The sequence below is a fragment of the Rhineura floridana genome, chromosome 6, assembly GCF_030035675.1.
Source record: "Rhineura floridana isolate rRhiFlo1 chromosome 6, rRhiFlo1.hap2, whole genome shotgun sequence".
Lineage (NCBI taxonomy): Eukaryota > Metazoa > Chordata > Lepidosauria > Squamata > Rhineuridae > Rhineura > Rhineura floridana.
This window is the reverse complement of record NC_084485.1, coordinates 20818716-20830912: the sequence shown is the minus strand read 5'-3', so window position 1 is coordinate 20830912 and position 12197 is coordinate 20818716. Positions and strand designations below refer to the sequence as shown.

General features: G+C 44.3%; 1 protein-coding gene across 1 annotated transcript in view; it reads right to left on the bottom strand.

Annotated features, from left to right (window-relative positions):
* APCDD1L (APC down-regulated 1 like) overlaps positions 1-12197 on the bottom strand; it is a 54612-nt gene that overhangs the window by 19347 nt on the left and 23068 nt on the right. The window lies entirely within an intron of this gene.

Sequence of the window (12197 nt, the reverse complement as noted above, 5' to 3'; positions counted from 1 at the left end):
CCCACAGGAGATATTAGGAATGCAACTTGTAATCATTTTTTAAAAATTACTAAAGAGTGCCTCCAATTTAATCATTCTATTTACAAAACTGCAGATGCTGTCTTAAGAGTGCCACCTTCTCACACATGCACAGACACGGATGTCTCTTCTAAGATAATCCCTACCACATAAAAAGAAAGACAAGAATGCTTTTCTGCTTCTGGACCACTCCTTTTACACATATACAAATTTATTTAATTATCTGACTGGTTTAAGATTTCTTTAATTGGGCATTATATGTTTTGGGGGGGTTAGGTTCAGTTTGCATTTTAGGTTTTTTGTTTTGTTTTTGTCTTTGAAGGCTTATCAAGTGGAAAGGTGAGATTTAAGTAAAAGATACATCTAAACCCATCACAGTCTTATCTACTGCACTGCAATAAGCCTCTCTCTCTTTGGACATCTAGCCAGTTAGCACTAAATTAAATTTCATAGCCTCTGTTTCCAACAATATCGTTCTTTTTACAGGACATAACTTTCTAGTACTCAGCAAGGCAGATTCTGGCTAGCTTGGGGGTGGGGGGAACAACACTGGTTTCGCTCTAATGTAAGCACCGAGATCATAAATCTCGTCTTCGTTTACTATCCCCTGGCTGTATATAGCACAGCTAGCTAGAGAGCTGGGGAAAAACATTTCAAGCTACGGATGGGCGAATCTATCAATTGCAGTTTCTCTTAGTTTCTCATTCTTACAATCTTAAATTCAGTTCTTCATATTGCATCATCCGTTCGCAATTTTTTTTAAAGTCCTCATGAAAATTCATCACATTTTAGTGCAAATATATCCTAATATATGGAGAGCTTCGGCTATGGGGCGGTATACAAATGCAATAAATAAATAATATACACATTTTTGTAGGCAATAGTCTCCTTATTGCAATTTCCCCTACAATGATGCTTTTTTGTTTTGTTTTCATGAATATATGCATTTTTGGTGCACATTATGCGGCTGGAGAACTGCATTGCAAAATTCAGAGAACTCTGAATTATGAAAGATGGCTGTGTTTTAGTTGGCATATTGTTTTGAAAATTAAGTAAGTTCTCATTTAAATGCAAACAGAATCAAATTTCAACAAATGTCTCCTCTCAAAGGAGATCCCAAGGCACGGGGTCTTTCTTAAGGCCCAGAGGTGGCAATGAAGGAAACAAGCAGAAGAAGCCTGAAAAGGCCAAAATCCCCAGGTCTAATTGGCCACCAGCAGGCCTTACAATTGTTTCTGATACCGTACTGTCAATATAATTACTTTTTGAAACATGTATAAAATACTTCCTTGAAACATGAGTAGCCCTCAGGAACCCCTCTGTTGTGCCTGGATATAGCTCCAGCTGACAGCCAACTCTCAGGGCTACCAACTGCCCCTACTGAAGCCGTCAAAGGGAGAAGCAACACAACAGCCTCTCCCTCGTGCATAGATCCAGCTCCATGGCCTGCTGAATTACTGCCAATCATGCAGATGTGAAGGGCTTTGGAGAACAAAAAGCCAAGACAGCCTCACCATACGTGAAGGGGAGTACAGTTCAATTAAAAAAATAGAATATCCAAGGCAGGAGATAGAGCCAGCGTGGGTGGGAGGCATAAGGGCTGGGAACATCTTTGATGGATAGGCACAGCAGTATGGATCACAGGAAGATAACTGGAGGGGCTGGACTGGAATCATTCCAAGTGGACTGTACTGCAAATCATTTGGAAGGACAATGTCCTTGCTATATATTCGAAGCTAAATTATCTTCTTATGAATATGAGGCTAATGAGCTTTTGTAAGCTGCTTTGGGAGAGATTTGCAGCATGTAAGCACTGTAAATAAGCAAGTAAGTAAATACATAAACAAATAAGCAAGTAAGTACATACATCAATAGATACGCGCAAGTAGGACCTGCAACAGAATGTTGCAGTGTATCCTTACCTCTCCCTGGAGTGCTCCTGTTCAGGGTTGGAGCCCAGCCAAACAGCCATGTCCTCCTCTAGGATACTATAAGCTGTAAAGGAGGCTGGAGCAACTCCTTTATGAGGAAAGGGGCTTTTCAGTTTAGAAAACAAAGGAAGGTAAGGGGGAACAGGACAGAGATGTATAAATTTATGCAAAATGTGGAGAAAGTAGATATTGACAGGGCTTCCCTCACCCCACCCCTTTCATAATACTATGATCCAGGATCATCCAATGAAGCTGAATGTTGGAAGGTTCAGGACAGACTAAAGGCAATACTTCTTCACACAGCACATAGTTAAACTATGAGATTCACTCCCATGATATGATTGTGGCCACCAACTTCAGTGGCTTTAAAAGAGGATTAGACAGCTTCATGGGGGATGAAGCTATCTGTGCTGACTAGCCATGATGACTATTTTTACCTCTAGAGTGACAGGTAGTGTATCTCTGCATATCTGTTGCTTAGGATCACAAGTGGGAAAGGGATGGTGCACTCATATCCTGCCTTGGGATTCCATGGGCATCTGGTTGGCCACTATGAGAACAGAACACTGGACTGAATGGGCCTCCTGGGCTCTCCTTATGTTCTTACGGCTAATGTCTGTTGCCTAATTTCATCACTTTTCAATGCACGGCCTAGGGAGACCCCAAGTCTATGGGGATATATGGCCCCATAGGCCTTTGGATACTGCAGAACCTTTTCAGAGACTGTTTGGTATGTTAACCAAATCAAGATTTGAGTCACACAAAACTCTCAGCCAGAACAGAACTATTAAATGCTCGAGATGCATATACAAACAGCACCACTTTGAACAGTGTCCAAGAAACAATCCATTTTAATTTAATAGATTTTAGCCTACCCAGTCTCTAGTCATCCCCACCACCATCACTCTGCCTCGGAATAATTCTCCTCTCCCTCCAAATTTATAGCTGAGGAACAACAGCTGAATTGCAACATGGGAACAGAAAGGCTTTCCTGTTGTCCTTTTACAAGGACAGTAATCTTGACACTTACCTCATTTCCCACAGCAGCGGATGTTACTGGCTTAGGCAATGGGAGAATATGCAGCCAAATCAAGCCTTTGACGTTGTTTAAAATATCACTCATTTAAAATTTTGACCTGAAGTCAATGGGACTTTTACCAGTGGAAGAGACACTACCCTAAGTCTCTCACACAGTTGTCTGTTTCTTGCCTTTTTCACCAGTAGAGCTAATCACTTTCCCTCTATTTTATTTTGTTTTAAATCCTCAAATATAGGTATAATGGACAACTATGGACATGGACCAAACAGGCTAGTTTTCAGATTCCTTTTAGGTCATAAATCTTTCTGGGTGGTTCTAGGCCTACAGCTTGCCAGTCATTCTCTCTCAGCTTCAGTTCTCCCATCTATAAAATGCGGATATTAATGATATTAATTTCTCTCCGCCATATACAGTTAGGGATTCTACACGAAGGCTCCCAATGGGCATTTGATGGGCATTTCCTGTTGGGACAGTCTGTCTGAAGGCCGGCTGAAGGACAGAGTTCTCTATTTGAAGGAGCTCTCTGTTATTAGAAAGGCTGTCTGGTCCAAGGCTAGTTAAAAGATAGTGGACCTAGGGTTACCAACCGTACTCTTTTAAGAATACATGTACTCTTTTTGAGATGGTGCAACAGCATACTCTTACTTTTCACTTATCGAAGCCAAATGTACTCTTTTTGAAATGACAAAATGATGGTAACCCTAAGTGGACCATAAAAAGGAAAAGCCTTGATGTGGCCCCTCAACAGTTGATACCTGGAAGGCAGACTGAACAGGCGCACACAGGCCACCTGGTCACATCTTCCCCACAATGCTGAGATGTACAGTACCCCTATTTAAATGAGGGCAATTATTTCAAAATGTGCATAATTAGCATGTGCATATTTTATGCAAATTTGCATCCCCTTTTGTTTTTAAAAATTATGTATTTCATCTTTTGGGAGACAATGTGTAAGCCAGCACTTGTAATATCCTGCTTCCAACTGAGTGGGGTGGCAGCCAATGCCAAGCAAATAGGGATTTCCCCACAGGGTGATTTTCAAAGAAAACAAGATGCTTCGAGTCACCGTCCCTGTAATAAGATATTGTAGAGCTGGAAAAGGTACAGAAAAAGGTAACCCAAATGATTAGCGAGCTGGGGCAACTCCGCTATGAGGAAATGTTACAATATTTGGGGGCTCTATAATTTAGAAAAGAGGGAAATAAGGGGGGCATAGTAGAGGAGATGTGAAGGAAGAAAAAAGGGGGGGACTCAAACTCATACTCACCTACCTTTCTCTCTGACCACATCTGTACCACATCTGCACCTCACATTTAAAGCACTATTATACCACTTTAAACAGTCATGGCTTCCCCCAAAGAATCCTGGGAGGTGTAGTTTAGGAAGGGTGCTGAGAGTTGCTAGAAGACCCCTATCTCCCCCACAGAGCTACAATTCCCAGAGTTCCCTGGGAAAAGAGATGGATTGTTAAACCCTCTGGGAATTGCAGCTCTGTGAGGGAGACAGCGGTCTCCTATGAACTCTCAGCACCCTTCACGGTACAAGAAGTCCACTGAAACTCAACGGCAGAATATTCAGGGCAGACAAAGGTAAATGCTTCTTTACAGAGCATGGAATTAAGCTATGGAACCCACTGCCACAAGATATGGTGATGGCGCCAGTTTAAATGGCTTTCAAACAGTTTCAGACAATTTTCAAGGAAGGTATCACGCCTATCAATGGCTAATAGTCATGAGGGCCATATCCAGCTCTGAGGTTCAATATAAGCATTGCCACTGAATACCAGCTATTTGAGAGTAACAATAGAAGCAAGCTTATGCTTTCAGGCCTTGCCTGTAGGCTTCCTAAAGGCATCTGGTTAGCCACTGTAGAAAACAGGGTACTAGACTAAATGGATCTTTGGCCCAAACCAGCGGAGTATGTCTTATGTCTAACCTTTTCTGAACTCTCTTAACTCGGTTCAGGTTTCTCACTAAAATTTCCCCCTTAGGAAGATAGGAGACCATTGGTCCATCTAGCCCAGTATTGTCTACACTGACTGGCAGCGGCTCACCAGGCTTTCAGGCAGGGAAGCTTTCCCAGCCCTACCTGGACATGTCGGGGACTGAACCTGGGACCTTCTGCATGAAAAACAGATGCTCTGACACTGAGCCACAGCCCTTCCCCAGACACTCGTTTTTATTCCACTTTTTTTAAAAGGATGGAGAGGGAGCCTATATATTGCAAGGAGCCTTGGATACAGGCAGTGTCCCCATCCTGACAAGGTGGGCTTTTTTTGCCCTTTCTACAACAGAGTTCTCATGCACAGCAATTTATTTGTCCCCATTGCAATGACTGGGATAAGCACACAAGGGTCCCTTGGCAAAATGCCCTCAGGCTGATCCCTTCATGTACCAATGGCTTCTTGGTAGGTTAAGCTGCTACTGCTGGCCATGATGGACTGCCTTCAAGTCGATTCCGACTGATGGCGACCCTATGAATAGGGTTTTCATGGTACGCGATATTCAGAGGGTGTTTACCATTGCCTTCCTCTGAAGCTGGGAGGCAGTGACTGGCCCAAGGTCACCCAGTGAGCTTCATGGCTGTGTGAGGATTCAAGCCCTAGTCTACCAGGTCGTAGTCCAACCGCTATGCTACACTACCTCTCATTACACATAATGCCCCCCAAATGGTGCTCTTCCAGGGCATTGTGGAAAATTTAAACGGCAGCCCCAAGTGAGGGCTGCCATTTTAATTTCCCACAGTGCCATAGAGGAAAACTGTCAGGGCATTGTGGGAAATTAAATCAGTGGATGGCTCACAGCTGCCGGCCACCTGTATGGGATGGGGCTGGCCCAGGATCAGCAGTGGGCCCTACTGGGACTTCAGAGGAACAGCAGCTGTCCCAAGATGCTGGGTGCTGCTATAGGCTGCAAATCTAAACAAATACTTTATTTTACTGAAAAGAGGAAAATGCATCCCACTACAAACAGTAAAAACATCCAAATGTGCAGTGTTAATGGACCCGAATCACTTACTGTTTACATCAGTATAAACACACTTGAATCAATGCAGTTATTCCAGATGTCGACTGATGATGGCTTAGCGCCCAAATGTGTGCATGCGAACATATTTGAGTCAACGCGTGGCGCTGATCTTTGATTGAATCCTTATTATGTCTCCTTGGCAGAAGCACCAAGTCTGCATTATTATACACCACAGACATATTGGCAAGATAATCACAGGGTTTTGACACATTAAAAGAAGGAAAAGGTTGAGTGTGCGTATGTGTTTTCTTTTTTATTCAAAGATAAGACTTGGCAAAGAAAAAAACTGAAAGCACATCTGCTAAGAATGTTTTTACTTCTGAGAGAATCTATATTGCATTGTATTTGTGGCAGTGAAGCCTTCAACATTGATTGACTGAGGTGACAGAGAACGTTCACGAACATTTCAACTGGTCAGAAAACACAGCTTAAAGAAAGTTTGCAATCCAGCTTCTTGCAAGGGGGAGGTCAGCTTGGCTGGGATCAAATCGGACGATCTTACAGGGACAGAAGGCTGAAGACTGAGAAGAGGGAGGCAGGAAAGCTATGTAGCAAGGAACCCAGGAGCTGCAGGAAAGATGCAAAGTAGGCAAGAGAAAGAAGAAAGGTATGGAGGAAACAAGGAATTGATGAAAGAGAGGCTAAGTGAACACAGAAAGAAGTAGTTGAGAAAGCGGAGAAAAATTAGAGTAAGGGGAGGCATAATACAGGTGTATAAAATTATGCAGTGTGGAGAAAGTCGATAAGGAGGCTTTTCTCCCCCTCTCATAATACTAGAACCCAGGGCCATCCAATGCAGCCGAATGTTAGAAGATTCAGGATAGACAAAAGCACAGTTAAACTGTGGAATTTGCACCCACAATGTCCACCAACTTGGATGCCTTTAAAAGACGATTAGACAAATTCATGGAGCATAAGGCTGTCAATGGCTACTAGTCAGGATGGCTAATTCCACTTTTACTGTTGGAGGCAATATGCCTCTGCACAATAGCTGCTGGGACTCACAGGTGAGGAGAGTGTTATTGTGTTCAGGTTCTTCTTGCAGGCTTCCCATAGGCATCTGGCTGGCCACTGGGAGAGCCCTGGGAGACTGCGTAGCCCATTAGCCTGATCCAGCAGACGGCTCTTCTTATGTTTCGGGGGCTTTGGAATGAGGGCTAGGAAGCAAGTATCACTAGTCAGGGCCCTAACAGGGCTGCTGTACCTGTAGCCCATAGAAGGGAATTTCTAATTATTATGATTTCTCCCATCAGCTGAACTTTTGTGACCTGGTAACCCCGTTGAGGGCAATAAGGTTCTAGATTTTTGGAAATGCTCTTTTAGAAATGCAATGAAACTGCTCCAAGTTCAGAAATCAGCAGCCATTAAGAGCCAAGTCCAACCTCCAGATTTCACCTTGGCTCCTGATGGCTCCTCTCGCCTTCTAGTTTCCCCCCTTCCACCCATTCCCAAACGTAACAAGTGGGGCAGCGGTGGGGGGGAGAGAGAACAGCCGCTGAGGTTAAAGCCAACAGCTGCTCCTGCACTACTGCAGTTTTACAAACAATAAAGCTGTCCCAGACCATTGCTCCATCTAGGTCAGCGTTGTCTACCCTGAACAGCAGTGGCTTTCCAGGCTTTTAGACAGCCCTAACTGGAAATACAAGTGATTTGAACCTGGGACCTTTTGCATGCAAAGAATATGCTTTTCTACTAAGCTACAGTCCTTCCCCATCCTCACAACATGAATTTTTTTTTTAAAGTCCTCCTGGTTCATTAATTAGAAGGAAAAAAAGAAACAACATTCCCAAATTTAAACAAAGGGCTACATTTTTCTTCAGGCAGCAGTGGAGGCTTCTGAACCTGCTTCGATGTTTTTTTTGGGGGGGGGCGATGGGGAAAACTGGCAGAAAAGAGGAATGGTCATGGTGGTGGAGGAGCTTCCCTGGACTGGATCTTTGTGGGCTTTGGAGAATTCCTGGGAAAAGTCAGGACGTTTTCCAGGAATTCTTTTTAAAAGGGGAAGGGGGGGGATAAAAGTCCATTTTGGGAGAATAAGGAAGTTTTAAAGCACTCCAACATGAACTATTGAGTGGAAATTCATTGTGGACTTCCACACTTCACCACAAGGGGGCAAATGTAAGAGAAATGCTCACCAACTAACAATGCCAGCCAAGGGTTACCATCACTGTGACTTTTAGAGTGTCAAAGATGAATATAGAGAATAATGAGAATGAAGGTCATGTCCTCGTAATGCCTCCGAAGTTAAAAGCCCTTTGAGTGGTTATATAAGAACCTAGGAAGCTACCTTCTACTGCATCAGACCATTGGTCCATCCAACTAAGTATTGTTTACACTGACTGGCAGCTGCTCTCTGAGTGTTTCAGACAGGGATCTCTCCCAGCCTAACCTGCAGATGCCGGGGATTGAACCAGGGACCTTCTGCATGCACAGCAGATGCTCTGTGACTGAGCTACAGACTCACAGCTTCTGCAGAAAACTTCCTTTTTTGTTGTTCTTGCTGGAGCCCAACTCCAGTCTCACTCTGGTTTTCTGAGATTCCCACTTATAACTTTAGATGCCTAGGTACATTTGTCCATCTACAAAACAGAAACAAAGAAAATAACAGAATCATAGAATAGTAGAGTTGGAAGGGGCCTATAAGGCCATCAAGTCTATCCCCCTGCTCAATGCAGGCCAACCTCTTACTCAATGCAGGAATATGAAATGGCAAGGCAAATCAGGATACTGTGGGCCATAAAGACAGCATGAACCAGGTTCCCTTTCTCTAATGTACCTTTTAAAAATATTGATTAGTATGTGTATAAAATGCATCACTTCTGAGTTTCTCCTAAAGTAATGAAGCAAACACAAGTTTCTAAAATGTGGTTTTAAATCAAGAAGAAATCCCTTTAAAAAACCCTATCCTTTTTTACTAAGAGAAACTGCCAATCTTGGAAGAAAGAAATTAGGGTTGTATCCAACATTGGATACTTGGAGACGACCCATTGAAATTAATTGCTCAACTCCAACAATTTTTAAGGGTCTACTCTGAGTAGAAGTTAGTTGAAAACAACCCTAAAAGTGACAATAAATGCAGAGAACTGACTCTGTACTGGGGTATTGCAGGGCTGGGCAGAAGGTGGATCAGGATCTACTGATAGATCTCTGGGTGATTTGCAGTAGATCAGCCTTGGCTTCTGACTCCCAATTATTTAAAAACTGCAACAACCTTTTCTGCTTAAATTAGACCGCTGAAATGAAGAAATCTGACCACAGGAGTAGACTTACGTAAGAAAGGACTGTGAACTCAGTTTAAATTCTGGTACTGAAAACGATTTCCTAGGTCTCAGAGGTGCCTTGTTCTTTAATTCTAGCTGTATGTCATAGGGACATCAGAAGCGGCCTTACAATAGTCAGATCAATGGTCCATCTAGCTCTGTATTGTCCACACTGACGGACAGGTGCCCTCCAGGGTTTCAGACAGGGGCATCTGAAACGGGAGCAGGGGGAGGGCAATGAGGAGGCCAACAGGCCAACAAGGGCTGAGTGTTCCAAGCTGGGCATGGAATGCTGACTGACTGTTGAGAGAGTGGGCTGAAAATGGAGCTTAGAGGGGGAAATAGCAAATTATCTGGAATCCAGAACAAAAGTATGCCAGCCTGCAACGTTCTGTGGGTGTGGCCCCACTTGTATCTATCCACTTGTCTCTGTATACCCAAACTAGAGATCAGCTCTTTCAGTACTGAATATTTAATAAACCCCAAGGTTGCATCCAGCAAAGTCCTACTTAGTGTCAAGCTAAGTTCAAGGTGCTGATTTTGGGGCATAAAGCCCTATGGAGCTTGGGACCAGGATACCTGAAAGATCGTCTTACCTCTTATATACCCAGTCAATCACTGCGCTCTGCAGGTGAGGGCCTCCTGCAGATACCATCTTATCAGGAGGCTCGTTCTGCACAATATAGGAAGCAAAACTTTAGTGTTGTGGCACAGACCTTTTGGAATTCCCTTCCCTTAAATATTAGACAAGTGCTGTCTGTGTTGTCTTTTCGGCACCTTCCTCTTTCAACAAGCCTTTTAAGTAGAGATCGTATCCCAGTCTGCACCTCTGTTGGAACTGTTTTTTAAGAAGTTTTTAAAGATTTTTTAAAAAATGTTTTAAAGATTTTTTGAAGATGTTTTGTTTTATAGATGTTTTATAGATGTTTTTAATGCATTATCACCTGTTTGCTGTTCTGGGCTCCTTTTGGGAGGAAGGGCAGGATATAAATTTAATAAATAATAATAATAATTGGAATTAATGGGCTGAAGTTTGTCAAATTTCATTAATTTCAATGGATTTACTCTGAGTAAGACTGTAACACTTGATACAACCCAAAGTGTGGGGGAAGAATTGCATGTCACACACATCCTCTGGCACAATCATGTATTTTGAACCCCCACAGGGGAAAAAACAGCCCGTGGGTGGGATGCATTTTGGAGTGGAGAATCAGGGAAACAGCTGAAACTGTGACCTCTCTGCTCCACGTTTTCCCTTTCCAAAACTGCTTTTCTATATGTGGAAAAGCAGCACTCAGGCATATGTCGCACACTTGTGTGAAACATGTAGCTAGACCCTCAACCCACAAACCATAGAACCACCAGAAAATACAGCCGGCAGTTAAGGACAAGTACTCTGGGTATTGGCGGCGGCAACGTATATTTATTTAACTAACAATATTGCTATTTTGCCACGCCACACTCTGTAAGGAGGTGGGAATGGTTGTCCCACAGCAACCAAGCGTGTGATGAACTTAGTTTGACCTTGAGCACGACTAAAATATACAGAGCGCCATTTCTTTTCTTTTTTGGAGTCCAGCATAACAATACGTGGGAGAAGCTCGGCATTCATTTTGTGGCATGAGGGTGGCCGAGAAAAATAGGCGCAATCTCTGTGAAGAAAAAATAATCAAGGTGAGGAGGTGGTCCTGCTTTCAGAATTAAGCTCACACTTGGGCACCATGTTCTAAACATCTGAGACTAATGGCAGTTCAGCTGATAATTCCAAATGGTGTGTGTTCACACAAACTGTTACTTTGGGCTTGATAGCAAGCATGAGGGGTCAGTGGCCCTCCAGATGTTGCTGGACTACAAGTCCCATCATCCCTGACTGCTGGCCATGCTGGCAGTGGCTAATGGGAGTTAAGAGTCCAACAACACCTGGAGGGCCAAAGGCTCCCCATGCCTGATTGTTAAACTTAACTGGTTTAGGATACAATCCTGTGTATGTCTACTTAGCAGAGGCTTTTAAGTAGTGACTTATTGGTCCCCTGTCAGAGATGCGGCAGCCGCAGATGTCTTGCACCAGCTGATGGCTGGACTTGACAAACCTTAGGGTTCAGACTCAATTATTCTCACTGAAGACCCCATCTACATTGTTAAACTACTTTAAACATTCATGGCTTCAAGGGCCGGCACCAGAGGGCAGCCAGGTTGGGCCCAGGCCGAGGGCCCCTGAAGGGCCCCTCCTTAGGGTGGGTGGGTAGAGCTCCCTTCCGTGACCCATGGCAGCGTCATCTCACAACCCTGCCATGGATTGTGAGAGGGAGCTCCCAGGCACCCCCCCTACTGCCACGCAGGCCCACGACACCCGCCTGGTGCTGCTGTGGGCGCAAGCCTGCCATCAACCAAGACGTCGGCTGAGGTTCCCCTAAGGGGCTGATGCCCCTGCCGCCATCTTGGTTGATGGCAGAGATGCGCGCGTGTAGCACGCATGCGTGCCATCAACCAAGATGGTGGCGGAGGCATCAGCCCCTTAGGGAAGCCTTGGTGGCCATCTTGGTTGATGGCGGGCATGCGCGCACAGCGCGGGCAGCATTCACCAAGGGAAAGGTAGGTAGGTGGAGCATGTGTGCATGCATGTGTGTGCCGGGGCCCGGGCAGGCTGGTGCCCAGGGCCCCCAAAATGCCTGGCACCAGCCCTGATGACTTCCCCCGAAGAATCCTGGGAACTATACATCTGTTAAAGATTCTGAGAGTTGTTGGGAGACCCCAATTCCGATCCACAGCACTACAATTCTCAAAGTGGTTTAACAATCAATCCCTCTTCCCAGGAGATTCTGGGAATTGTAGCTCTGTGAGGAGAACTGGGGTCTCCACACAGCTCAGCACCCTTAACAAAGTACAGTTCCCAGGATTCTTTGGAGAAAGCCATGACTGTTAA